Source organism: Schistocerca serialis, chromosome 2 (genome assembly GCF_023864345.2).
Source record: "Schistocerca serialis cubense isolate TAMUIC-IGC-003099 chromosome 2, iqSchSeri2.2, whole genome shotgun sequence".
Taxonomy (NCBI): Eukaryota; Metazoa; Arthropoda; class Insecta; order Orthoptera; family Acrididae; genus Schistocerca; species Schistocerca serialis.
This window is the reverse complement of record NC_064639.1, coordinates 70,540,383-70,566,724: the sequence shown is the minus strand read 5'-3', so window position 1 is coordinate 70,566,724 and position 26,342 is coordinate 70,540,383.

The following is a 26,342-nucleotide window of genomic DNA, read 5'->3' as shown; positions in this document are numbered from 1 at the left end:
GTGAAGCATCCGAATCTAAAACTAGACTCACAGGAGAGGTTCAAATCATAGGAAGTTAGAGTGTCAGTCCTCTTCTACTTAAGTCGGCATTGTTACTTTTGAATTTAATTATGATGCAATTTCTGTGTTTCATCGTCAATAAGAAGGTCCAAGGGAAACATTAAACCTGAAGTGAAGCATCGCAATCTACAGCTGGACTCACAGGAGAGGTTCAAATCATAGAAACTGAGAGTGTCAGTCCTCCTTTACTTAAGTCGGCATTGTGCCTTTTGAATTTAATTCCGATGCAATTTCTGTGTTTCATCGTCAATAAGAAGGTGCAAGTGATATAGTAGAGCTGAAGTGAAGCATCGGAATCTAAAACTAGACTCACAGGAGATGTTCAAATCATAGAAAGTGAGAGTGGCAGTCCTCTTGTACTTAAGTCGGCATTGTGCCTTTTGTATTAAATTCGGATGCAATTTCTGTGTTTCATCGTCAACATGAACGTCCAAGGTATACACGAAACCTGAAGGCAAGCATCAGAATCCAAAACTGGAGTCACAGGAGAGGTTCAAATCATAGAAAGTGAGAGTGTCAGTCCTCTTCTACTTAAGTCGACATTGTGCTTTTGTATTAAATTCGGATGCAATTTCTGTGTATCATCGTCAATAAGAAAGTCCAAGGGATACAGTAAACCTGAAGTGAATCATCGGAATCCAAAACTGGACTCACAGAAGAGGTTCAAATCATACAAAGTTAGAGAGTCAGTCCCCTTGTACTTAAGTCGGCATTGTGCCTTTTGAATTTAATTCCATTGCAATTTCTGTGTTTCATCGCCACTAGAAGGTCCTACGTATACAGGAAACCTCAAGTGAAGCATCGGAATCTAAAACAGGACTCACAGGAGAGGTTAAAATCATAGAAAGTGAGAGTGTCAGTCCTCTTTTACTTATGTCGGCATTGTGCCTTTTGAATTTAATTCCGATGCAATTTCTGTGTTTCATCGTCAATAAGAAGGTCCAAGGTATACAGTGAACCTGAAGTGAAGCATCGGAATCTAAAACTGGACTCACAGTGGAGGTTCAAATCATAGAAAGTTAGAGTGTCAGTTCTCTGCTACTTAAACGGCATTGTGCCTTTTGAATTTAATTCCGAAGCAATTTCTGTGTTTCATCGTCAATAAGAAAGTCCAAGGGATACAGTAAACCTGAAGTGAAGCATCCGAATCTAAAACTAGACTCACAGGAGAGGTTCAAATCATAGGAAGTTAGAGTGTCAGTCCTCTTCTACTTAAGTCGGCATTGTTACTTTTGAATTTAATTATGATGCAATTTCTGTGTTTCATCGTCAATAAGAAGGTCCAAGGTATACAGTGAACCTGAGGAAAAGCATCGATATCTTAAACTGGACTCACAGGAGAAGTTCAAATCACAGAAAGTTAGAGTGTCAGTCCCTTTGTACTTAAGCCGTCATTTTGCTTTTTGTATTAAATTCGGATGCAATTTCGGTGTTTCATCGTCAATAAGAAGTTCCAAGGGATACAGTAAACCTGAAGTGAAGCATCGGAATCTAAAACTGGACTCACAGGAGATGTTAAAATCAAAGAAATTTAGAGTGTCGGTCCTCTTGTACCTAAGTCGCTATTGTGCCTTTTGAATTAAATTCCGAAGCAATTTCTGTGCTTCTTCGTCAATATGAAGGTCCAAGGTATACAGTAAACCTGAAGTGAAGCATCCGAATCTAAAACTGGGCTCATAAAAGAGGTACAAATCATAGAAAGTTAGAGAGTCGGTCCTCTAGTACATAAGTCGGCATTGTGCCTTTTGAATTTAATTCCGATGCAATTTCTGTGTTTCATCGTCAATAAGAAGGTCCAAGGTATACAGGAAACCTGAAGTGAAGCATCGGAATCTAAAACTGGACTCACAGGAGAGGTTAAAATCTTAGAAAGTTGGAGGGTCAGTCCTCTTGTACTTAAGTCGACATTGTGCTTTTGTATTAAATTCGGACGCAATTTCTGTGTTTCATCGTCAATAAGAAAGTCCAAGGGATACAGTAAACCTGAAGTGAATCATCGGAATCTAAAACTGGACTCACAGAAGAGGTTCAAATCATAGAAAGTTAGAGAGTCAGTCCTCTTGTACTTAAGTCGGCATTGTGCCTTTTGAATTTAATTCCGATGCAATTTCTGTGTTTCATTGTCAATAAGAAGGTCCTAGGTATGCAGGAAACCTGAAGTGAAGCATCGGAATCTAAGACTGGACTCACAGGAGAGGTTAAAATCATTGAAAGTGAGAGTGTAAGTCCTCTTTTACTTGAGTCGGCATTGTGCCTTTAGAATTTAATTCCGAAGCAATATCTGTGCTTCTTCGTCAATATGAAGGTCCAAGGTATTCAGTGAACCTGAAGTGAAGCATCGGAATCTAAAACTAGACTCACAGGGGAGGTACAAATCATTGAAAGTTAGTGAGTCAGTCCTCTAGTACTTAAGTCGGCATTGTGCCTTTTGAATTTAATTCCGATGCTATTCCTGTGTTTCATCGTCAATAAGAAGGTCCAAGGTATACAGTGAACCTGTAGTGAAGCATCGGAATCTAAAACTGGACTCACAGAAGAGGTTCAAATCATAGAAAGTTAGAAAGTCAGTCCCTTTCTACTTAAGTCGGCATTGTGCGTTTTGAATTTAATTCCGAAGCAATTTCTGTGCTTCATCGTCAATAAGAAGGTCAAAGGTGTACATTAAACCTGAAGTGAAGCATCCGAATCTAAAACTTGACTCACAGGAGAGGTTCAAATCACAGAAAGTTAGCGTGTCAGTCCCTTGGTACTTAAGTCGTCATTGTGCCTTTTGTACTAAATTCGGATGCAATATCTGTGTTTCATCGTCAATAAGAAGGTCCTAGATATACAAGGAAACCTGAAGTGAAGCATCGGAATCTAAAACTGGGCTCTCAAGAGAGGTTCAAATCATAGAAAGTGAGAGTGTCAGTCCTCTTGTACTTAAGTCGGCATTGTGACTTTTGTATTAAATTCGGATGCAATTTCTGTGTTTTCTCGTCAATAACAAGGTCCAAGGGTTACAGTAAACCAGAAGTGAAGCATCGGAATCAAAAACTGGACTCACAGGAGAGGTTCAAATCGTAGAAATTTAGAGTGTCAGTCCTCTTGTAATTAAGTCGGAATTGTGCCCTTTGAATTTTTATTCCGATGCAATTACTGTGTTTCATCGTCAGTAAGAAGTTCCAAGGTATACAGTGAAACTGTAGTGAAGCATCAGAATCTAAAACTGGACTCATAGGAGAGTTTCAAATCATAGATAGTTAGAGTGTCAGTCCTCTAGTACTTAAGTCGGCATTGTGCCTTTTGAATTTAATTCGGATGCAATTTCTGTGTTTCATTGTCAATAAGAAGGTCCTAGGTATACAGGAAACCTGAAGTGAAGCATCAGAATCTAAAACTGGACTCACAGGAGAGGTTCAAACCATATAAAGCGAGAGTGTCAGTCCTCTTGTACTTAGGTCGGCATTGTGCCTTTTGTATTAAATTCGAATGCAATTTCTGTGTTTCATCATCAATAAGAAGGTACAAGGGATACAGTAAACCTGAAGTGAAGCATCGGAATCTAAAACTGGACTCACCGGAGAGGTTCGAATCATAGAAAGTTTAAGTGTCAGTCCTCTTGTACGTAAGTCGGCATTGTGCGTTTTGTATTTAATTCGGATGCAAGTTCTGTGTTTCATCATCAATAAGAAGGTCCAAGGGAAACAGGAAACCTGAAGTAAAGCATCGGAATATAAAACTGGACTCACAGGAGAGGTTGAATTCATAGAAAGTGAGAGTGTCAGTCCTCTTGTACTTAAGTCGTCATTGTGCCTTTTGTATTAAGTTCGGATGCAAGTTCTGTGTTTCATCATCAATAAGAAGGTCCAAGGGATACAGTAAAGCTGAAGTGAAGCATCGGAATCTAAAACTGGGCTCACAGGAGAGGTTCAAATCATAGAAAGTTAGAGTGTCAGTCCTCTTGTACAAAAGTCGGCATTGTGCCTTTTGAATTTGATTCGGATGAAATTTCTGTGTTTCGTCGTCAATAAGAAGGTCCAAGGTATACTGGAAACCTGAAGTGAAGCATCGGAATCTAACACTGGACTCACAGGAGAGGTTCAAATCATAGAAAGTGAGAGTGTCAGTCCGCTTGTACTGATTTCGGCATTGTGCCTTTTGAATAAAATTCGGATGCAATTTCTGTGTTTCATCGTCAATTAGAATTTCCAAGGTATACAGGAAACCGGAAGTGAGGCATCGGCATCTAAAACTGGACTCACAGGAGAGGTTCAAATCATAGAAAGTGAGAGTGACAGTCCTCTTGTACTTAAGTCGGCATTGTGCCTTTTGTATTAAATTCGGATGCAATTTCTGTGTTTCATCGTCAATAAGAAGGTCCGACCTATATTCGAAACCTGAAGTGAAGCATCGGAATCTAAAACTGGACTCACAGGAGAGGTTCAAATCATAGAAAAAGAGAGTGTCAGTCCTCTTGTACTTAAGTCGGCATTGTGCCTTTTGTATTAAATTCGGATGCAATTTATGTGTTTCACCGTCAATAAGAAAGTCCAAGGGATACAGTAGACCTAAAGTGAAGCATCGGAATCTAAAACTGGACTCACAGGAGAGATTCGATCCATAGAAAGTAAGAGTGTCAGACCTCTTGTACTTAAGTCGGCATTGTGCCTTTTGTATTGAATTCGGATGCAATTTCTGTGTTTCATCGTCAATAAGAAGGTCCGAGGCATACAGTAATCCCGAAGCGAAGCATCGGAATCTAAAACTGGACTCACAGGAGAGGTTCAAATCATAGAAAGTTAGAGTATCACTCCACTTGTACTTAAGTCGGCATTGTGCCTTTTGAATTTAATTCCGAGGCAAATTCTGTGTTTCATCGTCAATAAGAAGGTCCAAGGAATACAGTAAACTAGAAGTGAAGCATCGGAATCTAAAAGTGGACTCACAGGAGAGATTCAAATCATAGAAAGTTAGGGTGTCAGTCCTTTTGTACTTAAGTCGTCATTGTGCCTTTTGTAATAAATTCAGATGCAATTTCTGTGTTTCATCGTCAATAAGAAGGTCCAAGGGAAACATTAAACCTGAAGTGAAGCATCGCAATCTAAAACTGGACTCAGAGGAGAGGCTCAAATCATACAAATTTAGAGTGTCAGTCCTCTGCTACTTAAGTCGGCATTGTGCCTTTTGAATTTAATTCCGAAACAATTTCTGTGCGTCATCGTCAATCAGAAGGTCCAAGGTATACAGTGAACCTGAAGTGAAGCATCCGAATCTAAAACTGGACTCACAAGAGATGTTCAAATCATAGAAAGTTAGAGTGTCAGACCGCTTGTACTTGAGTCGGCATTGTGCCTTTTGAATTTAATTCCGTAGCAATTTCTGTGCTTCATCGTCAATAAGTTGGTCCAAGGTATACAGTAAACCCGAAGGGAAGCATCCATATCTAAAACTGGACTCACAGGACAGGTTCAAATCATAGAAAGTTAGAGTGTCAGTCCTCTTGAACTTAAGTCGGCATTGTGGCTTTTGAATTTAATTCCGATGCAATTTCTGTATTTCTTCGTCAATAAGAAGGTCCAAGGGATTCAGTAGACCTGAAGTGAAGCATCGTAATCTAAGACTGGACTCACAGGAGAGGTTCAAATCATAGAAAGTGAGAGTGTCAGTCCTCTCGTACTTATGTCGGCATTGTGCCTTTTGTATTACATTCGGATGCAATTTCTGTGTATCATCGTCAATAAGAAGGTCCAAGGTATACAGGAAACCTGATATGAAGCATCGGAATCTAAAACTGGACTCACAGGTGAGGTTCAAATCATAGAAAGTTAGAGTGTCAGTCCTCTTGTACTTATGTCGGCATTGTGCCTTTTGAATTTAATTCGGATGAAATTTCTGTGTTTCATCGTCAATAAGATGGTCCAAGGGATACAGTAAACCTGAAGTGAAGCATCCGAAACTAAAACTGGGCTCACAAAAGAGGTACAAATCATAGAAAGTTAGAGAGTCAGTCCTCTAGTACTTAAGTCGGCATTGTGCCTTTTGAATTTAATTCCGATGCAATTTGTGTTTCATCGTCAATAAGAAGGTGCAAGGTATACAGGAAACCTGAAGTGAAGCATCGGAATCTAAAACTGGACTCACAGGAGAGGTTCAAATCATAGAAAGTGAGAGTGTCAGTCCTCCTTTACTTAAGTCGGCGTTGTGCCTTTTGAATTTAATTCCGATGCAATTTCTGTGTTTCATCGTCAATAAGAAGGTGCAAGTGATATAGTAGACCTGAAGTGAAGCATCGGAATCTAAAACTTGACTCACAGGAGATGTTCAAATCTTAGAAAGTGAGAGTGTCAGTCCTCTTGTACTTAAGTCGGCATTGTGCCTTTTGTATAAAATTCGGATGCAATTTCTGTGTTTCATCGTCAACATGAACGTCCAAGGTATACACGAAACCTGAAGGCAAGCATCAGAATCTAAAACTGTAGTCACAGGAGAGGTTCAAATCATAGAAAGTGAGTGTGGCAGTCCTCTTGTACTTAAGTCGGCATTGTGCCTTTTGTATCAAATTCCGATGCAATTTCTGTGTATCTTCGTCAATAAGAAAGTGCAAGGGATACAGTAAACCAGAAGTGAATCATCGGAACCCAAAACTTGACTCACAGAAGAGGTTCAAATCATACAAAGTTAGAGAGTCAGTCCTCTTGTACATAAGTCGGCATTGTGCCTTTTGAATTTAATTCCATTGCAATTTCTGTGTTTCATCGCCACTAGAAGGTCCTACGTATACAGGAAACCTGAAGTGAAGCATCGGAATTTAAAACTGGACTCACAGGAGAGGTTAAAATCATAGAAAGTGAGAGTGTCAGTCCTCTTGTACTTATGTCGGCATTGTGCCTTTTGAATTTAATTCCGATGCAATTTCTGTGTTTCATCGTCAATAAGAAGGTCCAAGGTATACAGTGAACCTGAAGTGAAGCATCGGAATCTAAAACTGGACTCACAGTGGAGGTTCAAATCATAGAAAGTTAGAGTGTCAGTTCTCTGCTACTTAAACGGCATTGTGCCTTTTGAATTTAATTCCGAAGCAATTTCTGTGTTTCATCGTCAATAAGAAAGTCCAAGGGATACAGTAAACCTGAAGTGAAGCATCCGAATCTAAAACTAGACTCACAGGAGAGGTTCAAATCATAGAAATTTAGAGTGTCAGTCCTCTTCTACTTAAGTCGGCATTGTGACTTTTGAATTTAATTATGATGCAATTTCTGTGTTTCATCGTCAATAAGAAGGTCCAAGGTATACAGTGAACCTGAGGTGAAGCATCGATATCTAAAACTGGACTCACAGGAGAAGTTCAAATCACAGAAAGTTAGAGTGTCAGTCCCTTTGTACTTAAGTCGTCATTTTGCCTTTTGTATTTAATTCGGATGCAATTTCGGTGTTTCATCGTCAATAAGAAGTTCCAATGGATACAGTAAACCTGAAGTGAAGCATCGGAATCTAAAACTGGACTCACAGGAGAGGTTAAAATCAAAGAAATTTAGAGTGTCGGTCCTCTTGTACCTAAGTCGGTATTGTGCCTTTTGAATTTAATTCCGAAGCAATTTCTGTGCTTCTTCGTCAATATGAAGGTACAAGGTGTACAGTAAACCTGAAGTGAAGCATCCGAATCTAAAACTGGGCTCATAAAAGAGGTACAAATCATAGAAAGTTAGAGAGCCGGTCCTCTAGTACATAAGTCGGCATTGTGCCTTTTGAATTTAATTCCGATGCAATTTCTGTGTTTCATCGTCAATAAGAAGGTCCAAGGTATACAGGAAAAGTGAAGTGAAGCATCGGAATCTAAAACTGGACTCACAGGAGAGGTTAAAATCATAGAAAGTGAGAGTGTCAGTCCTCTCTTACATAAGTTAGAATTGTGCCTTTTGAATGTAATTCCGATGCAATTTCTGTGTTTCATCGTCAATAAGAAGGTGCAAGTGATATAGTAGACCTGAAGTGAAGCATCGGAATCTAAAACTTGACTCACAGGAGATGTTCAAATCATAGAAAGTGAGAGTGTCCGTTCTCTTGTACTTAAGTCGGCATTGTGCCTTTTGTATTAAATTCGGATGCAATTCCTGTGTTTCATCGTCAATATGAACGTCCAAGGAATACACGAAACCTGAAGTCAAGAATCGGAATCTAAAACTGGACTCACAGGTGAGGTTCAAATCATAGAAAGTTAGAGGGTCAGTCCTCTTGTACTTAAGTCGGCATTGTGCTTTTGTATTAAATTCGGACGCAATTTCTGTGTTTCATCGTCAATAAGAAAGTCCAAGGGACACAGTAAACCTGAAGTGAATCATCAGAATCTAAAACTGGACTCACAGAAGAGGTTCAAATCATAGAAAGTTAGAGAGTCAGTCCTCTTGTACTTAAGTCGGCATTGTGCCTTTTGAATTTAATTCCGATGCAATTTCTGTGTTTCATTGTCAATAAGAAGGTCCTAGGTATGCAGGAAACCTGAAGTGAAGCATCGGAATCTAAAACTAGACTCACAGGGGAGGTACAAATCATTGAAAGTTAGAGAGTCAGTCCTCTAGTACTTAAGTCGGCATTGTGCCTTTTGAATTTAATTCCGATGCTATTTCTGTGATTCATCGTCAATAAGAAGGTCCAAGGTATACAGGAAACCTGAAGTGAAGCATCGGAATCTAAAACTGGACTCACAGTGGAGGATCATATCATAGAATGTTAGAGTGTCAGTTCTCTGCTACTTAAGTCGGCATTGTGCGTTTTGAATTTAATTCCGAAGCAATTTCTGTGCTTCATCGTCAATAAGAAGGTTTAAGGTGTACATTAAACCTAAAGTGAAGCATCCCAGTCTAAAACTTGACTCACAGGAGAGGTTCAAATCACAGAAAGTTAGCGTGTCAGTCCCTTAGTACTTAAGTCGTCATTGTGCCTTTTGTATTAAATTCGGATGCAATATCTGTGTTTCATCGTCAATAAGAAAATCCAAGGAATACAGTAAACCTGAAGTGAAGCATCCTAGTCTAAATCTGGGCTCACAGGAGAGGTACAAATCATAGAAAGTTAGAGAGTCAGTCCTCTAGTACTTAAGTCGGCATTGTTTTGTTTTAACTTAATTCCGATGCAATTTCTGTGTTTCATCGTCAATAAGAAGGTGCAATTGATATAGTAGATCTGAAGTGAAGCATCGGAATCTAAAACTTGACTCACAGGAGATGTTCAAATCATACAAAGTGAGAGTGTCAGACCTCTTGTACTTAAGTCGGCGTGGTGCCCTTTGTATCAAATTCGGATGAAATTTCTGTGTTTCATCGTCAATAAGAACGTCCAAGGTATACACAAAACCAGAAGTCAAGCATCGGAATCTAAAACTGAACTCACATGAGAGGTTCAAATCATAGAAAGCGAGAGTCTCAGTCCTCTTGTACTTAAGTCGGCATTGTGCTTTTGTATTAAATTCGGATGCAATTTCTGTGTTTCATCGTCAATATGAAAGTCCAAGGGATACAGTAAACCTGTAGTGAATCATCGGAATCTAAAACTGGACTCACAGAAGAGATTCAAATCATAGAAAGTTAGAGAGTCAGTCCCTTTGTACTTAAGTCGGCAATGTGCCTTTTGAATTTAATTCCGATGCAATTTCTGTGTTTCATTGTCAATTAGAAGGTCCTAGGTATACAGGAAACCTGAAGTGAAGCATCGGAATCTAAAACTGGACCCACAGGAGAAGTTAAAATAATAGAAAGTGAGAGTGTCAGTCCACTTTTACTTAAGTCGGCATTGTACCTTTTGAATTTAATTCCGATGCAATTTCTGTGTTTCATCGTCAATAAGAAGGTCCAAGGTATACAGTGAACCTGAAGTGAAGCATCGGAATCTAAAACTAGACTCACAGGAGAGGTTCAAATCATAGAAAGTTAGAGTGTCAGTCCTCTTGTACTTAAGTCAACATTATGCATTTTGTATTAAATTCGGATGCAATTTCTGTATTTCATCGTCAATAAGAAGGTCCAAGGGATACAGTAAACCTGAAGTGAAGCATCGGAATCTAAAACTGGTCTCACAGTGGAAGTTAAAATCAATGAAAGTTAGAGTGTCAGTTCTCTGCTACTTAAACGGCATTGTGCCTTTTGAATTTAATTCCGAAGCAATATCCGTGCTTCATCGTCAATACGACGGTCCTAGGTGTCCAGTAAACCTGAAGTGAAGCATCCGAATCCAAAACTAGACTCACAGGAGAGGTTCAAATCATAGAAAGTTAGAGTGTCAGTCCTGTTGTACTTAAGTCGGCATTGTGCCTTTTGAATTTAATTCCGATGCAATTTCTGTGTTTCATCGTCAATAAGAAGGTCCAAGGTATACAGTAAACCTGAAGTGAAGCATCGGAATCTAAAACTGGACTCACAGGAGAGGTTAAAATCATAGAAAGTGAGTGTGTCAGTCCTCTTTTACTTAAGTCAGCATTTTGCTTTTTGTATTAAATTCGGATGCAATTTCTGTGTTTCGTCGTCAATTAGAAGGTCCAACGTATACAGGAAACCTGAAGTGAAGCATCGGAATCTAAAACTGGACTCACAGGAGAGGTTCAAATCATAGAATGTGAGAGTGTCAGTCCTCTTGTACTCAAGTCGGCATTGTGACTTTTGTATTAAATTCGGTTGCAATTTCTGTGTTTCATCGTCAATATGGAGGTCCAAAGTATACAGTGAATCTGAAGTGAAGCATCCGAATCTAAGACTGAACTCACAGGAGAGGTTAAAATCAAAGAAAGTTAGAGTGTTGGTCCTCTTGTACTTAAGTCGGCATTGTGCCTTTTGAATTTAATTCGGAAGAAATTTCTGTGCTTCATCGTCAGTACGAAGGTCCAAGGTGTGCAGTAAACCTGAGGTGAAGCATCCGAATCTAAAACTAGACTCACAGGAGAGGTTCAAATCATAGAAAGTTAGAGTGTTAGTCCCTTTGTACTTAAGTCGTCATTCTGCCATTTGTATTAAATTCGGATGCAATTTCTGTGTTTCATCGTCAATAAGAAAGTCCAAGGAATGCAGTAAACCTGAAGTGAATCATCGGAATCTAAAACTGGACTCACAGAAGAGGTTCAAGTCATAGAAAGGTAGAGAGTCAGTCCTCTAGTACTTAAGTCGGCATTGTGCCTTTTGAATTTAATTCAGATGCAATTTCTGTGTTTCATCGTCAATAAGAAGGTTCAAGGTATACAGTGAACCTGAAGTGAAGCATCGGAATCTAAAACTGAACTCACAGGAGAGGTTAAAATCGTTGAAAGTTAGAGTGTCTGTCCTTTTGTACTTATGTCAGCACTGTGCCTTTTGTATTAAATTCGGATGCAATTTCTGTGCTTCACCGTCAATAAGAAGGTGCAAGTGATATAGAAGACCTGAAGTGAAGAATCGGAATCTAAAACTTGTCTCACAGTAGATGTTCAAATCATTGAAAGTGAGAGTGTCAGTCCTCTTGTACTTAAGTCGGCATTGTGCCTTTAGTATTAAATTCGGATGCAATTTCTGTGTTTCATCAATAATAAGAATGTCCAAAGGATACTGTAAACCTGATATGAATCATCGGAATCTAAAACTGGACTAACAGGAGAGGTTCAAATCATAGAAAGTTAGAGAGTCAGCCCTCTTCACTTAAGTCGGCATTGTGCCTTTTGAATTTAATTTGGATGCAAATTCCGTGTTTCATCGTCAATACGAAGGTCCAAGGTATACAGGAAACCAGAAGTGAAGCATCGGAATCTAAAACTGGACTCACAGGAGAGGTTGAATTCATAGAAAGTGAGAGTGTCAGTCCTCTTGTACTTAAGTCGGCATTGTGCCTTTTGTATTAAATTCGGATGCAAGTTCTGTGTTTCATCATCAATAAGAAGGTCCAAGGGATACAGTGAACCTGAAGTGAAGCATAGGAATCTAAAACTGGGCTCACAGGAGAGGTTAAAATCATTGAAAGTTAGAGTTACAGTCCTCTTGTACTTAAGTCGGCATTGTGCCTTTTGAATTTAATTCGGATGAAATTTCTTTGTTTCATCGTCAATAAGAAGGTCCAAGGGAAACAGTAAAGCTGAAGTGAAGCATCGGAATCTAAAACTGGACTCACAGTTGAGGTTCAAATCATAGAAAGTAGAGTGTCAGTTCTCTGCTACTTAAGTCGGCATTGTGCCTTTTGAATTTAATTCCGAAGCAATTTCTGTGCTTCATCGTCAATAAGAAGGTCCAAGGTGTACACTAAACCTGAAGTGAAGCATCCGAATCTAAAACTAGACTCACAGGAGAGGTTCAAATCATAGAAAGTTAGAGTGTCAGTTCTCCTGTACTTAAGTAAGCATTGTGCCTTTTGAATTTAATTCCGATGCAATTTCTGTGTTTCATCGTCAATAAGAAGGTCCAAGGTACACACTGAAGCTGAAGTGAAGCATCGGAATCTAATACTGGACTCACGGGAGAGGCTCAAATCACAGAAAGTTAGCGTGTCAGTCCCTTTGTACTTAAGTCGTCATTGTGCCTTTTGTATTAAATTCGGATGCAATTTCTGTGTTTCATCGTCAATACGAAAGTACAAGGAATACAGTAAATCTGAAGTGAAGCATCCGAATCTAAAACTGGGCTCACAGGAGAGGTACAAATCATAGAAAGTTAGAGAGTCAGTCCTCTAGTACTTAAGTCGGCATTGTGCCTTTTGAATGTAATTCCGATGCAATTTCTGTGTTTCATCGTCAATAAGAAGGTCCAAGGTATACAGTGAACCTGAAGTGAAGTATCGGAATCTAAAACTGGACTCACAGGAGAGGTTCAAATCACAGTAAATTAGAGTGTCAGTCCCTTTCTACTTAAGTCGTCATTTTGCCTTTTGTATTAAATTCGGATGCAATTTCTGTGTTTCATCGTCAATAAGAGGTTCCAAGGGAAACAGTAAACCTGAAGTGAAGCATCGGAATCTAAAACTGGACTCACAGGAGAGGTTAAAATCAATGAATGTTAGAGAGTCGGTCCTCTTGTACTTAAGTCGGCATTGTGCCTTTTGAATTTAATTCCGAAGCAATTTCTGTGCTTCTTCGTCAATAAGAAGGTCCAAGGTATACAGTAAACCCGAAGTGAAGCATCCGAAACTAAAACTGGCTCACAGGAGAGGTACAAATTATAGAAAGTTAGAGCGTTAGTCCTCTTGTACTTAAGCCGGCATTGTGCCTTTTGAATTTCAATCCCATGCAATTTCTGTGTTTCATCGTCAATAAGAAGGTCCAAGGTATACAGTAAACCTGAAGTGAAGCATCGGAATCTAAAACTGGACTCACAGGAGAGGTTAAAATCATAGAAAGTGATAGTGTCAGTCCTCTTTTACTTAAGTCGGCATTGTTCCTTTTGTATTAAATTCGGATGCAATTTCTGTGTTTCCTCGTCAATAAGAAGGTCCAAGGTATTCAGGAAACCTGAAGTGAAGCATCGGAATCTAAAACTGGACTCACAGGAGAGGTTCAAATCATAGAAAGTGAGAGTGTCAGTCTCTTTTACTTAAGTCGGCATTGTGCCTTTTGTATTAATTTCGGTTGCAATTTCTGTGTTTCATCGTCAATCAGGAGGTCCAAAGTATACACGAAACCTGAAGTCATGCATCGGAATCTAAAACTGTTCTCACAGGAGTGGTTCAAATCATAGAAAGTGAGAGTGTCGGTCCTCTTGTACTTAAGTCGGCATTGTGCCCTTTGTATTAAATTCGGATGCAATTTCTGTGTTTCATCGTCAATAAGAATGTCCAAGGGATACAGTTGACCTGAAGTGAAGCATCGGAATCTAAAACTGGACTCACAGGAGAGGTTCAAATCATAGACAGTGAGAGTGTCAGTCCTCTTGTACTTAAGGCGCCATTGTGCCTTTTGTATAAAATTCGAATGCAATTTCTGTGTTCCATCGTCAATAAGAAGTTCCAAGGTATACAGTGAACCTGAAGTGAAGCATCGGAATCTAAAACTGGACCCACTGGAGAGGTTCAAATCACAGAAAGTTAGAGTGTCAGTCCTTTTGTACTTAAGTTGTCATTGTGCCTTTTGTATTAAATTCAGATCTAATTTCTGAGTTTCATCGTCAATAAGAAGTTCCAAGGGATACAGTAAACCTAAAGTGAAGCATCGGAATCTAAAACTGGACTCACAATAGAGGTTCAAATCATAGAAAGTTAGAGTGTCTGTCCTCTTGTACTTAAGTCAGCATTGTGCCTTTTGTATGAAACTCTGATGCAATATCTGTGTTTCATCGGCAATAAGAACGTCCAAGGTATACACGAAACCTGAAGTCAAGCATCAGAATCTAAAACTGGACTCACAGGAGAGGTTCAAATCATAGAAAGTGAGAGTGTCACTCCCCTTCGGATGCAATTTCTGTGTTTCATCGACAATAAGAAAGTCCAAGAGATACAATAAACCTGAAGTGAATCATCGGAATCTAAAACTGGACTCACAGAAGAGGTTCAAATCATAGAAAGAGAGTCAGTCCTCTTGTACTTATGTCGGCATTGTGCCTTTTGAATTTATTTCGGATGCAATTTCTGTGTTTCATCGTCAATAAGGAGGTCCAAGGTATACAGGAAACCTGAAGTGAAGCATCGGAATCTAATGCTGGACTCACAGGAGATTTTAAAATCATAGAAAGTGAGAGTCTCAGTCCTCTTTTACTTAAGTCGGCATTGTGCCTTTTGTATTAAATTCGGATGCAATTTCTGTGTTTCGTCGTCAATAAGAACGTCCAAGGTATACAGGAAACCTGAAGTGAAGCATCGGAATCTAAAACTCGACTCACAGGAAAGGTTCAAATCATAGAAAGTGAGAGTGTCAGTCCTCTTGTACTTAAGTCGGCATTGTGCCTTTTGAACTAAATTCGGTTGCAATTTCAGAGTTTCATCGTCAATAAGGAGGTCAAAAGTATACACGAAACCTGAAGTCAAGCATCGGAATCTAAAACTGGACTCACAGGAGAGGGTCAAATCATAGAAAGTTAGAGTGTCAGTCCTCTTGTACTTAAGTCGGCATTGTGCCTTTTGTACTACATTCGGATGCAATTTCTGTGTTTCGTCGTCAATAAGAAGGTCCAAGGTATACAGGAAACCTGAAGTGAAGCATCGGAATCTAAAACTGGACTCACAGGAGAGGATCAAATCATAGAAAGTGAGAGTGTCAGTCCTCTTGTACTTAAGTCGGCATTGTGCCTTTTGTATTAAATTCGGTTGCAATTTCTGAGTTTCATCGTCAATAAGGAGGTCCATGGTATACAGGAAACCTGAAGTGAAGCATCGGAATCTAAAACTGGACTCACAAGAGATGATCAAATCATAGATAGTGAGTGTGTCAGTCCTCTTGTACTTAAGTCGCCATTGTGCCTTTTGTATAAAATTCTAATGCAATTTCTGTGTTTCATCGTCAATAAGAAGATCCAAGGTACACAGTGGACCTGAAGTGAAGCATCGGAATCTAAAACTGGACTCACTGGAGAGGTTCAAGTCACAGAAAGTTAGAGTGTCAGTCCTTTTGTACATAAGTCGTCATTGTGCCTTTTGTATTAAATTCGGATGCAATTTCTGTGTTTCATCGTCAATAAGATGTTCCAAGGGATACGGTAAACCTGAAGTGAAGCATCGGAATCTAAAACTGTACTCACAGGAGAGGTTCAAATCATAGAAAGTTAGAGTGTCGGTCCTCTTGTACTTATGCCGGCATTGTGCCTTTTGAATTTAATTCCGAAGCAATATCTGTGCTTCTTGGTCAATAAGAAGGTCCAAGGTATACAGTAAACCTGAAGTGAAGCATTCGAATCTAAAACTGGGCTTACAGGAGAGGTACAAATCATAGAAAGTTAGAGTGTCAGTCCTCTTGTACTTAGGTCGGCATTGTGGCTTTTGAATTTAATTCCGATGCAATTTCTGTGTTTCATCGTCATTAAGAAGGTCCAAGGTATACAGTGAACCTAAAGTGAAGCATCGGAATCTAAAACTGGACTCACAGGAGAGGTTCAAATCATAGAAAGTTAGAACGTCTGCCCTCTTGTACTTAAGTCAGCATTGTGCCTTTTGTTTAAATTCGGATGCAATTTCTGTGCTTCATCGTCAGTAAGAAGGTGCAAGTGATACAGCAGACCTGAAGTGAAGCATCGGAATCTAAAACTTGACTCACAGGAGTTGTTCAAATCATAGAAAGTGAGAGTGTCAGTCCTCTTGTACTTAAGTCAGCATTGTGCCTTTTGTATTAAACTCGGATGCAATTTCTGTGTTTCATCGTCAATAAGAACGTCCAAGGTATACACGAAACCTGAAGTCAAGCATCGGAATGTAATACTGGACTCACAGGAGAGGTTCAAATCATAGAAAGTGAGAGTGTCAGTCCTCTTGTACTTAAGTCAGCGTTGTGCCTTTTGTATTAAATTCGGATGCAATTGCTGTGTTTCATCGTCAATAAGAAAGTCCAAGGGATACAGTAAACCTGAAGTAAATAATCGGAATCTAAGACTGGACTCACAGAAGAGGTTCAAATCATAGAAAGGTAGAGAGTCAGTCCTCTTGTACTTATGTCGGCATTGTGCCTTTTGTATAAAACTTCGGATGCAATTTCTGTGTTTCATCGTCAATAAGAAGGTCCAAGCGATACAGTAAACCTGAACTGAAGCATCGGAACCTAAAACTGGACTCATAGGAGATGTTAAAATCATAGAAAGTGAGAGTGTCAGTCCTCTTGTACTTAAGTCGGCATTGTGCCTTTTGTATTAAATTCGGATACAATTTCTGTGTTTCATCGTCAATAAGAAGGTCCAAGGTATACAGTAAACCTGAAGTGAAGCATTGGAATCTAAAACGGGACTCACAGGGGATGTTCAATTCATAGAAAGTGAAAGTGTCAGTCCTCTTGTACTTAAGTCGGCATTGTGCCTATTGTATTAAATTCGGACGCAATTGCTGTGGTTCATCGTCAATAAGAGTGTCCAAGGTATACAGGAAACCAGAAGTGAAGCATCGGAATCTAAAACTGGGCTCACAGGAGAGGTTCAAATCATAGAAAGTGAGAGTGTCTATCCTTTCGTACTTAAGTCGGCATTATGCCTTTTGTATTAAATTCGGATGCGATTCCTGTGTTTCATCGTCAATAAGAGGGTCCAAGGGATACAGTAAACATGAAGTGAAGCATCGGAAACTAAAACTGGACTCACAGGAGAGGTTCAAATCATAGAAAGATAGAGTGTCAGTCCTCTTGTACTTAAGTCGGCATTGTGACTTTTGAATTTAATTCCGATGCAATTTCTGAGCTTCATCGTCAAAAAGAAGGTCCTACGGATACAGTAGACCTGAAGTGAAAAATCGGAAACTGAAGCTCCACTCACAGGAGAGGTTCAAATCATAGAAAGTGAGATTGTCAGTCCTCTTGTACTTAAGTCGGCATTATGCCTTTTGTATTACATTCGGATGCAATTTCTGTGGTTCATCGTCAATAAGAAGGTGCAAGTGATACAGTAGACCTGAAGTGAAGCATCGGAATCTAAAACTTGACTCACAATAGTTGTTCAAATCATAGAAATTGAGAGTGTCAGTCCTCTTGTACTTCAGTCAGCATTGTGCCATTTTATTAAACTCGGATGCAATTTCTGTGTCTCATCGTCAATAAGAACGTCCAAGGTATACACGAAACCTGAAGTCAAGCATCGGAATCTAAAACTGGACTCACAGGAGAGGTTCAAATCATAGAAAGTGAGAGTGTTATTCCTCTTGTACTTAAGACGGCCTTGTGCCTTTTGTATTAAATTCGGTTGCAATTTCTGTGTTTCATCGACAATAGGAAAATCCAAGGGTTACAGTAAACCTGAAGTGAATCATCGGAATCTAAAACTGGACTCACAGGAGAGTTTCAAATCATAGAAAGTGAGAGTGTCACTCCTTTTGTACTTAAGTCAGCATTGTGCCTTTTTATTAAACTCGGATGCACTTTCTGTGTCTCATCGTCAATAAGAGCGTCCAAGGTATACACGAAACCTGAAGTCAAGCATCGGAATCTAAAACTGCACTCACAGGAGAGGTTCAAATCATAGAAAGTGAGAGTGTCAGTCCTCTTGTACTTAAGTCGGCCTTGTGCCTTTTGTATTAAATTCTAATGCAATTTCTGTGTTTCATCGGCAATAAGAAAGTCCAAAGGATACAGTGAACCTGAAGTGAATCATCGGAATCTAAAACTGGACTCACAGAAGAGGTTCAAATCATAGAAAGTTAGAGAGTCAGTCCTCTTGTACTTATGTCGGCATTGTGCCTTTTGAATTTAATTCGGATACAATTTCTGTGTTTCATCGTCAATAAGAAGGTGCAAGGTATTCAGGAAACCTGAAGTGAAGCTTTGGAATCTAAAACTGGACTCACAGGAGAGGTTCAAATCATAGAAAGTGAAAGTGTCAGTCCTCTTTTCCTTAAGTCGGCATTGTGCCTTTTGTATTAAATTCGTATGCAATTTCTGTGTTTCATCGTCAATAAGAAGGTCCAAGGTATACAGGAAATCTGAAGTGAAGCATCGGAATCTAAAACTGGACTCACAGGAGAGGTTCAAATCATAGAAAGTGAAAGTGTCAGTCCTCTTGTACTTATGTCGGCTTTGTGTATTTTGTATTAAATTCGGATGCGATTTCTGTGTTTCATCGTCAATAAGAAGGTCCAAAGAATACACGAAACCTGAAGTCAAGCATCGGAAACTAAAACTAGACTAACAGGAGAGGTTCAAATCATTGAAATGAGAGTGTCAGTCCTCTTGAACTTAAGTCGGCATTGTGCCTTTTGTATTAAATTCGGATGCAATTTCTGTGTTTCATCGTCAATATGAAGGTCCAAGGGATACAGTAGACCTGAAGTGAAGCATCAGAATCTAAAACTGGACTCACAGGAGAGGATCAAATCATAGAAAGTGAGAGTGTCAGTCCTCTTGTACTTAAGTCGGCATTGTGCTTTTTGTATTAAATTTGGCTACAATTTCTGTGATTCATTGTTAATAAGAAGCTCCAAGGGATACAGTAAACCTGAAGTGAAGCATCGGAATCTAAAACTGGACTCACAGGAGAGGTTCAAATGATAGAAAGTGAGAGTGTCAGTCCTCTTGTACTTAAGTCGGCATTGTGCCTTTTGTATTAAATTCGGATGCAATTTCTGTGTTTCATCGTCAACAAGATGGTCCAAGGTATACAGTAAACCTGAAGTGAAGCATCGGAATCTAAAACTGGACTCAATGGGGAGGTTCAATTCATAGAAAGTGAAAGTGTCAGTCCTCTCTTCCATAAGTCGGCATTGTGCCTTTTGTATTAAATTCGGATGCAATTTCTGTGTTTTATCGTCAATAAGAAGGTCCAAGGGATACAGTAGACCTGAAGTGAAGCATCGGAATCTAAAACTGGACTCATAGGAGAGGTTCAAATCATAGAAAGTGAGAGTGTCAGTCCTCTTGTACTTACGTCGGCATTGTGCCTTTTGTATTAAATTTGTATACAATTTCTGTGTTTCGTCGTCAATAAGAAGGTCCATGGGATACAGTAAACCTGAAGTGAAGCATCGGAATCTAAAACTGGACTCACAGGAGAGGTTCAAATCATAGAAAGTGAGAGTGTCAGCCCTCTTGTACTTAAGTTGGCGTTGTGCCTTTTGTATTAAATTTGGTTGCAATTTCTGTGTTTCATCGTCAATAGGAAGGTCCTAGGCATACAGTAAATCTGAAGTGAAGCATCGGAATCTAAAACTGGACTCACAGGGGAGGTTCAATTCATAGAAAGTGAGAGTGTCAGCCCTCTTGTACTTAAGCGGGCATTGTGCCTTTTGAATTTAATTCAGATGCAATTTCTGAGCTTCATCGTCAAAAAGAAGGTCCAACGGTTGCAGAAAACCTGAAGTGAAAAATCGCAAACTAAAACTGGACTCACAGGAGAGGTTCATATCATAGAAAGTGGGATTGTCAGTCCTGTTGTACTTAAGTCGGCATTATGCCTTTTGTATTACATTCGGATGCAATTTCTGTGGTTCATCGTCAATAAGAAGGTGCAAGTGATACAGTAGACCTGAGGTGAAGCATCGGAATCTAAAACTTTCTCACAGGAGTTGTGCAATTCATAGAAATTGAGAGTGTCAGTCCTCTTGTACTTAAGTCAGCATTGTGCCCTTTTATTAAACTCGGACGCAATTTCTGTATCTCATCGTCAATAAGAACGTTCAAGGTATACACGAAACCTGAAGTCTAGCATCGGAATCTAAAACTGGACTCACAGGAGAGGTTCAAATCATAAAAAGTGAGAGTGTCAGTCCTGTTGTACTTAAGTCGGCCTTGTGCCTTTTGTATTAAACTCGGATGCAATTTCTGTGTTTCATCGACAATAAGAAGGTCCAAGGTATACAGGAAACCTGAAGTGAATCATCGGAATCTAAAACTGGACTCACAGGAGAACTTCAAATCATAGAAAGTGTGAGTGTCAGTCCTCTTGTACTTAAGTCGGCATTGTGCCTTTTGTATTACATTCGTATACAATTTCTGTGTTCCATCGTCAATAAGAAGGTCCAAGGGATACAGTAAACCTGAAGTGAAGCATCGGAATCTAAAACTGGACTCACAGGAGAGGTTCAAATCATAGAGTCTGAGAGCGTCAGTCCTCTTGTACTTAAGTCGGCATTGTGCCGTTTGTATTAAATTCGGATGCAATTTCTGTGTTTCATCGTCAATAAGAAGGTCCAAGGTATACAGTAAACCTGAAGTGAAGCATCGGAATCTAAAACTGGGCTCACAGGAGAGGTTCAAATCATAGAAAGTGAGAGTGTCTATCCTCTCGTACTTAAGTCGACATTATGCCTTTTGTATTAAATTCGGATGCGATTTCCGTGTTTCATCGTCAATAAGAGGGTCCAAGGGATACAGTAAACCTGAAGTGAAGCATCGGAATCTAAAACTGGACTCACAGGAGAGGTTCAAATCATAGAAAGGTAGAGTGTCAGTCCTCTTGTACATAAGCCGGCATTGTGCCTTTTGAACTTAATTCCGATGCAATTTCTGAGCTTCATCGTCTAAAAGAAGGTCCAACGGATACAGTAAACCTGAAGTAAAAAATCGGAATCTAAAACTGGACTCACAGGAGAGATTCAAATCATAGAAAGTGAGAGTGTCTATCCTCTCGTACTTAAGTCGGCATTATGCCTTTTGTATTAAATTGGGATGCGATTTCTGTGTTTCATCGTCAATAAGAGGGTCCAAGGGATACAGTAAACCTGAAGTGAAGCATCGGAATCTAAAACTGGACTCACAGGAGACGTTCAAATCACAGAAAGGTAGAGTGTCAGTCCTCTTGTACTTAAGTCGGGATTGTGCCTTTTCAATTTTATTCCGATGCAATTTCTTTGTTTCATCGTCAATAAGAACGTCCAAGGTATACACGAAACCTGAAGTCAAGCATCGGAATCTGAAACTGGACTCACAGGAGGTGTTCAAATCATAGAAAGTGAGAGTGTTAGTCCTGTTGTACTTAAGTTTTCATTGTGCCTTTTGTATTAAATTCGGATGCAATTTCTGTGTTTCATCGTCAATAAGAACGTCCATGGTGTACACGAAACCTGAAGTCAAGCATCAGAAACTAAAACTGGACTCACAGGAGAGGTTCAAATCATAGAAAGTGAGAGTGTCAGTCCTCTTGTACTTAAGTCGGCATTGTGCCTTTTGTATTGAATTCGGATGCAATTTCTGTGTTTCATCGTCAATAAGAAAGTCCAAGGGATACAGTAAACCTGAAGTGAATCATCGGAATCTAAAACTGGTCTCACAGAAGAGGTTCAAATCATAGAAAGTTAGAGAGTCAGTCCTCTTGTACTTATGTCGGCAATGTGAGTTTTGAATTTAATTCGGATGCAATTTCTGTGTTTCATCGTCAATAAGAAGGTCCAAGGTATACAGTAAACCTGAAGTGAGGCATCGGAATCTAAAACTGGACTAACAGGAGAGGTTCAAATCATAGAAAGTGAGAGTGTCAGTCCTCTTGTACTTAAGTCGGCATTGTGAATTTTGTATTAGCATCAGATACAATTTCTGTGTTTCATCGTCAATAAGAAGGTCCAAGGGATACAGTAAACCTGAAGTGAAGCATCGGAATCTAAAACTGGACCCACAGGAGAGGTTCAAATCATAGAAAGTGAGAGTGTCAGTCCTCTTGTACTTAAGTCGGCATTATGAATTTTGTATTAAATTCGGATGCAATTTCTGTGTTTCATCGTCATTAAGAAGGTCCAACGTATACAGTAAACCTGAAGTGAAGAATCGGAATCTAAAACTGGACTCACAGGGGAGGTTCAATTCATAGAAAGTGAAAGTGTCAGTCCTCTTGTACTTAAGTCGGCATTGTGCCTTTTGTATTAAATTCGGATGCAATTGCTGTGTATCATCGTCAACATGAAGGTCCATGGTATACAGTAAACCTGAAGTGAAGCATCGGAATCTAAAACTGGACTCACAGGAGACGTTCAAATCATAGAAAGGTAGAGTGTCAGTCCTCTTGTACTTAAGTCGGCATTGTGCATTTTGAATTTAATTCCGATGCAATTTCTCTGTTTCATCGTCAATACGAACGTCCAAGGTATACACGAAACCTGAAGTCAAGCATCGGAATCTGAAACTGGACTCACAGGAGGTGTTCAAATCATAGAAAGTGAGAGTGTCATTCCTGTTGTACTTAAGTTGGCATTGTGCCTTTTGTGATAAATTCGGATGCAATTGCTGTGTTTCATCGTCAATAAGAAGGTCCAAGGTATACAGGAAACCAGAAGTGAACCATCGGAATCTAAAACTGGGCTCACAGGAGAGGTTCAAATCATAGAAATTGAGAGTGTCTATCCTCTCGTACTTATGTCGGCATTATGCCTTTTGTATTAAATTCGGATGCGAGTTCTGTGTTTCATCGTCAATATGAGGGTCCAAGGGATAAAGTAAACCTGAAGTGAAGCATCGGAATCTAAAACTGGACTCACAGGAGAGGTTCAAATCATAGAAAGTGTGAGTGTCACTCCTCTTGTACTTAAGTCGGCATTGTGCCTTTTGTATTACATTCGGATAAAATTTCTGTGTTTCATCGTCAATAAGAAGGTCCAAGGGATACAGTAAACCTGAAGTGAAGCATCGGAATCTAAAACTGGTCTCACAGGAGAGGTTCAAATCATAGAAAGTGAGAGTGTCAGTCCTCTTGTACTTTAGTCGGCATTGTGCCGTTTGTATTAAATTCGGATGCAATTTCTGTGTTTCATCGTCAATAAGGAGGTCCAAGGTATACAGTAAACCTGAAGCGAAGCATCGGAATCTAAAGCTGGACTCACAGGGGAGGTTCAATTCATAGAAAGTGAAAGTGTCAGTTCTCTTGTACTTAAGTCGGCATTGTGCCTTTTGTATTAAATTCTGATGCAATTTCTGTGCTTCATCGCCAATAAGAAGGTGCAAGGTATACAGGATACCTGAGGTGAAGCATCGGAATCTAAAACTGGACTCACAGGAGAGGTTCAAATCATAGAAAGTGAGAGTGTCTATCCTTTCGTACTTACGTCGGCATTATGCCTTTTGTATTAAATTCGGATGCGATTTCTGTGTTTCATCGTCAATAAGAGGGTCCAAGGGATACATTAAACCTGAAGTGAAGCATCGGAAACTAAAACTGGACTCACAGGAGAGGTTCAAATCATAGAAAGATATAGTGTCAGTCCTCTTGTACTTAAGTCGCCATTGTGCCTTTTGAATTTAATTCCGATGCAATTTCTGAGCTTCATCGTCAATAAGAAGGTCGAAGGGATACAGTAAACTTGAAGTGAAAAATCGGAAACTAGAACTGGACTCACAGGAGAGGTTCAAATCATAGAAAGTGAGATTGTCAGTCCTCTTGTACTTAAGTCGGCATTATGCCCTTTGTATTACATTCGGATGCAATTTCTGTGGTTCATCGTCAATAAGAAGGTTCAAGTGATACAGTAGACCTGAAGTGAAGCATCGGAATCTAAAACTTGACTCACAGAAGTTGTTCAAATCATAGAAATTGAGAGTGTCAGTCCTCTTGTACTTAAGTCAGCATTGTGCCTTTTTATTAAACTCGGATGCAATTTCTGTGTCTCATCGTCAATAAGAACGTCCAGGGTATACGCGAAACCTGAAGTCAAGCATCGGAATCTAAAACTGGACTCACAGGAGAGGTTCAAATCATAGATAGTGAGAGTGTCAGTCCTCTTGTACTTCAGTCGGTCTTGTGCCTTTTGTATTAAATTCGGATGCAATTTCTGTGTTTCATCGACAATAAGAAAGTCCAAGGGGTAGAGTAAACCTGAAGTGAATCATCGATTTCTAAAACTGGACTCACAGGAGAGGTTCAAATCATAGAAAGTGAGAGTGTCAGTCCTCTTGTACTTAAGTCAGCATTGTGCGTTTTGTATTAAACTCGGATGCAATTTCTGTGTTTCATCGTCAATAAGAAGGTCCAAGGTATACACGAAACCTGAAGTCAAGCTTCGGAATCTAAAACTGCATTCACAGGAGAGGTTCAAATCATAGAAAGTGAGAGTGTCAGTCCTCTTGTACTTAAGTCGGCCTTGTGCCTTTTGTATTAAATTCGGATTCAATTTCTGTGTTTCATCGACAATAAGAAAGTCCAACGGTCACAGTAAACCTGAAGTGAATCATCGGAATCTAAAACTGGACACACAGAAGAGGTTCAAATCATAGAAAGTTAGAGAGTCAGTCCTCTTGTACTTATGTCGGCAATGTGCCTTTTGAATTTAATTCGGATACAATTTCTGTGTTTCATCGTCAATAAGAAGGTGCAAGGTATACAGGAAACCAGAAGTGAAGCGTCGGAATGTAAAACTGGACTCACAGGAGAGGTTCAAATCATAGATAGTGAGAGTGTCAGTCCTCTTGTACTTAAGTCGGCGTTGTGCCTTTTGTATTAAATTCGGATGCAATTTCTGTGTTTCATCGTCAATAACAAGGTCCAATGTATACAGGAAACCTGAAGTGAAGCGTCGGAATCTAAAACTGGACTCACAGGAGAGGTTCAAATCATAGAAAGTGAGAGTGTCAGTCCTCTTGTACTTAAGTCGGCGTTGTGCCGTTTGTATTAAATTCGGATGCAATTTCTGTGTTTCATCGTCAATAAGAAGGTCCAAAGTATACACGAAACCTGAAGTCAAGCATCGGAAACTAAAACTGGACTCACAGGGGAGGTTCATATCATTGAAAGTGAGAGTGTCAGTCCTCTTGAACTTAAGTCGGCATTGTGCGTTTTGTATTAAATTCGGATGCAATTTCTGTGTTTCATCGTCAATAAGAAGGTTTAAGGGATACAGTAGACCCGAAGTAAAGCATCGGAATCTAAAACTGGACTCACAGGAGAGGTTCAAATCATAGAAAGTGAGAGCGTCAGTCCTCTTGTACTTAAGTCGGCATTGTGCCTTTTGTATTAAATTCGGATACAATTTCTGTGTTTCATCGTCAATAAGAAGGTCCAACGGATACAGTAAAGCTGAAGTGAAGCATCGGAATCTAAAACTGGACTCACAGGAGAGGTTCAAATCATAGAAAGAGCGAGTGTCAGTCCTCTTGTACTTAAGTCGGCATTGTGCCTTTTGTATTAAATTCGGATGCAATTTCTGTGTTTCATCGTCAATAAGATGGTCCAAGGTATACAGTAAACCTGAAGTGAAGCATCGGAATCTAAAACTGGACTCACAGGGGAGGTTCAATTCATAGAAAGTGAAAGTGTCAGTCCTCTTGTACTTAAGTCGGCATTGTGCCTTTTGTATTAAATTCGGATGCAATTGCTGTGTTTCATCGTCAATAAGAAAGTCCAAGGGATACAGTAAACCTGAAGCGAATCATCGGAATGAAAACTGGACTCACAGAAGAGGTTCAAATCATAGAAAGTTAGAGAGTCAGTCCTCTTGTACTTATGTCGGCATTGTGCCTTTTGAATTTAATTCGGATGCAATTTCTTGTTTTCATCGCCAATAAGAAGGTCCAATGTATACAGGAAACCTGAAGTGAAGCATCGGTATCTAAAACTGGACTCACAGGAGAGGTTCAAATCATAGAAAGTGAGAGTGTCAGTCCTCTTGTACTTAAGTCGGCATTGTGCCTTTTGTATTAAATTCGGATGCAATTGCTGTGTTTCATCGTCAATAAGAATGTCTAAGGTATACAGGAAACCAGAAGTGAAGCATCGGAATCTAAAACTGGGCTCACAGGAGAGGTTCAAATCATAGAAAGTGAGAGTGTCTAT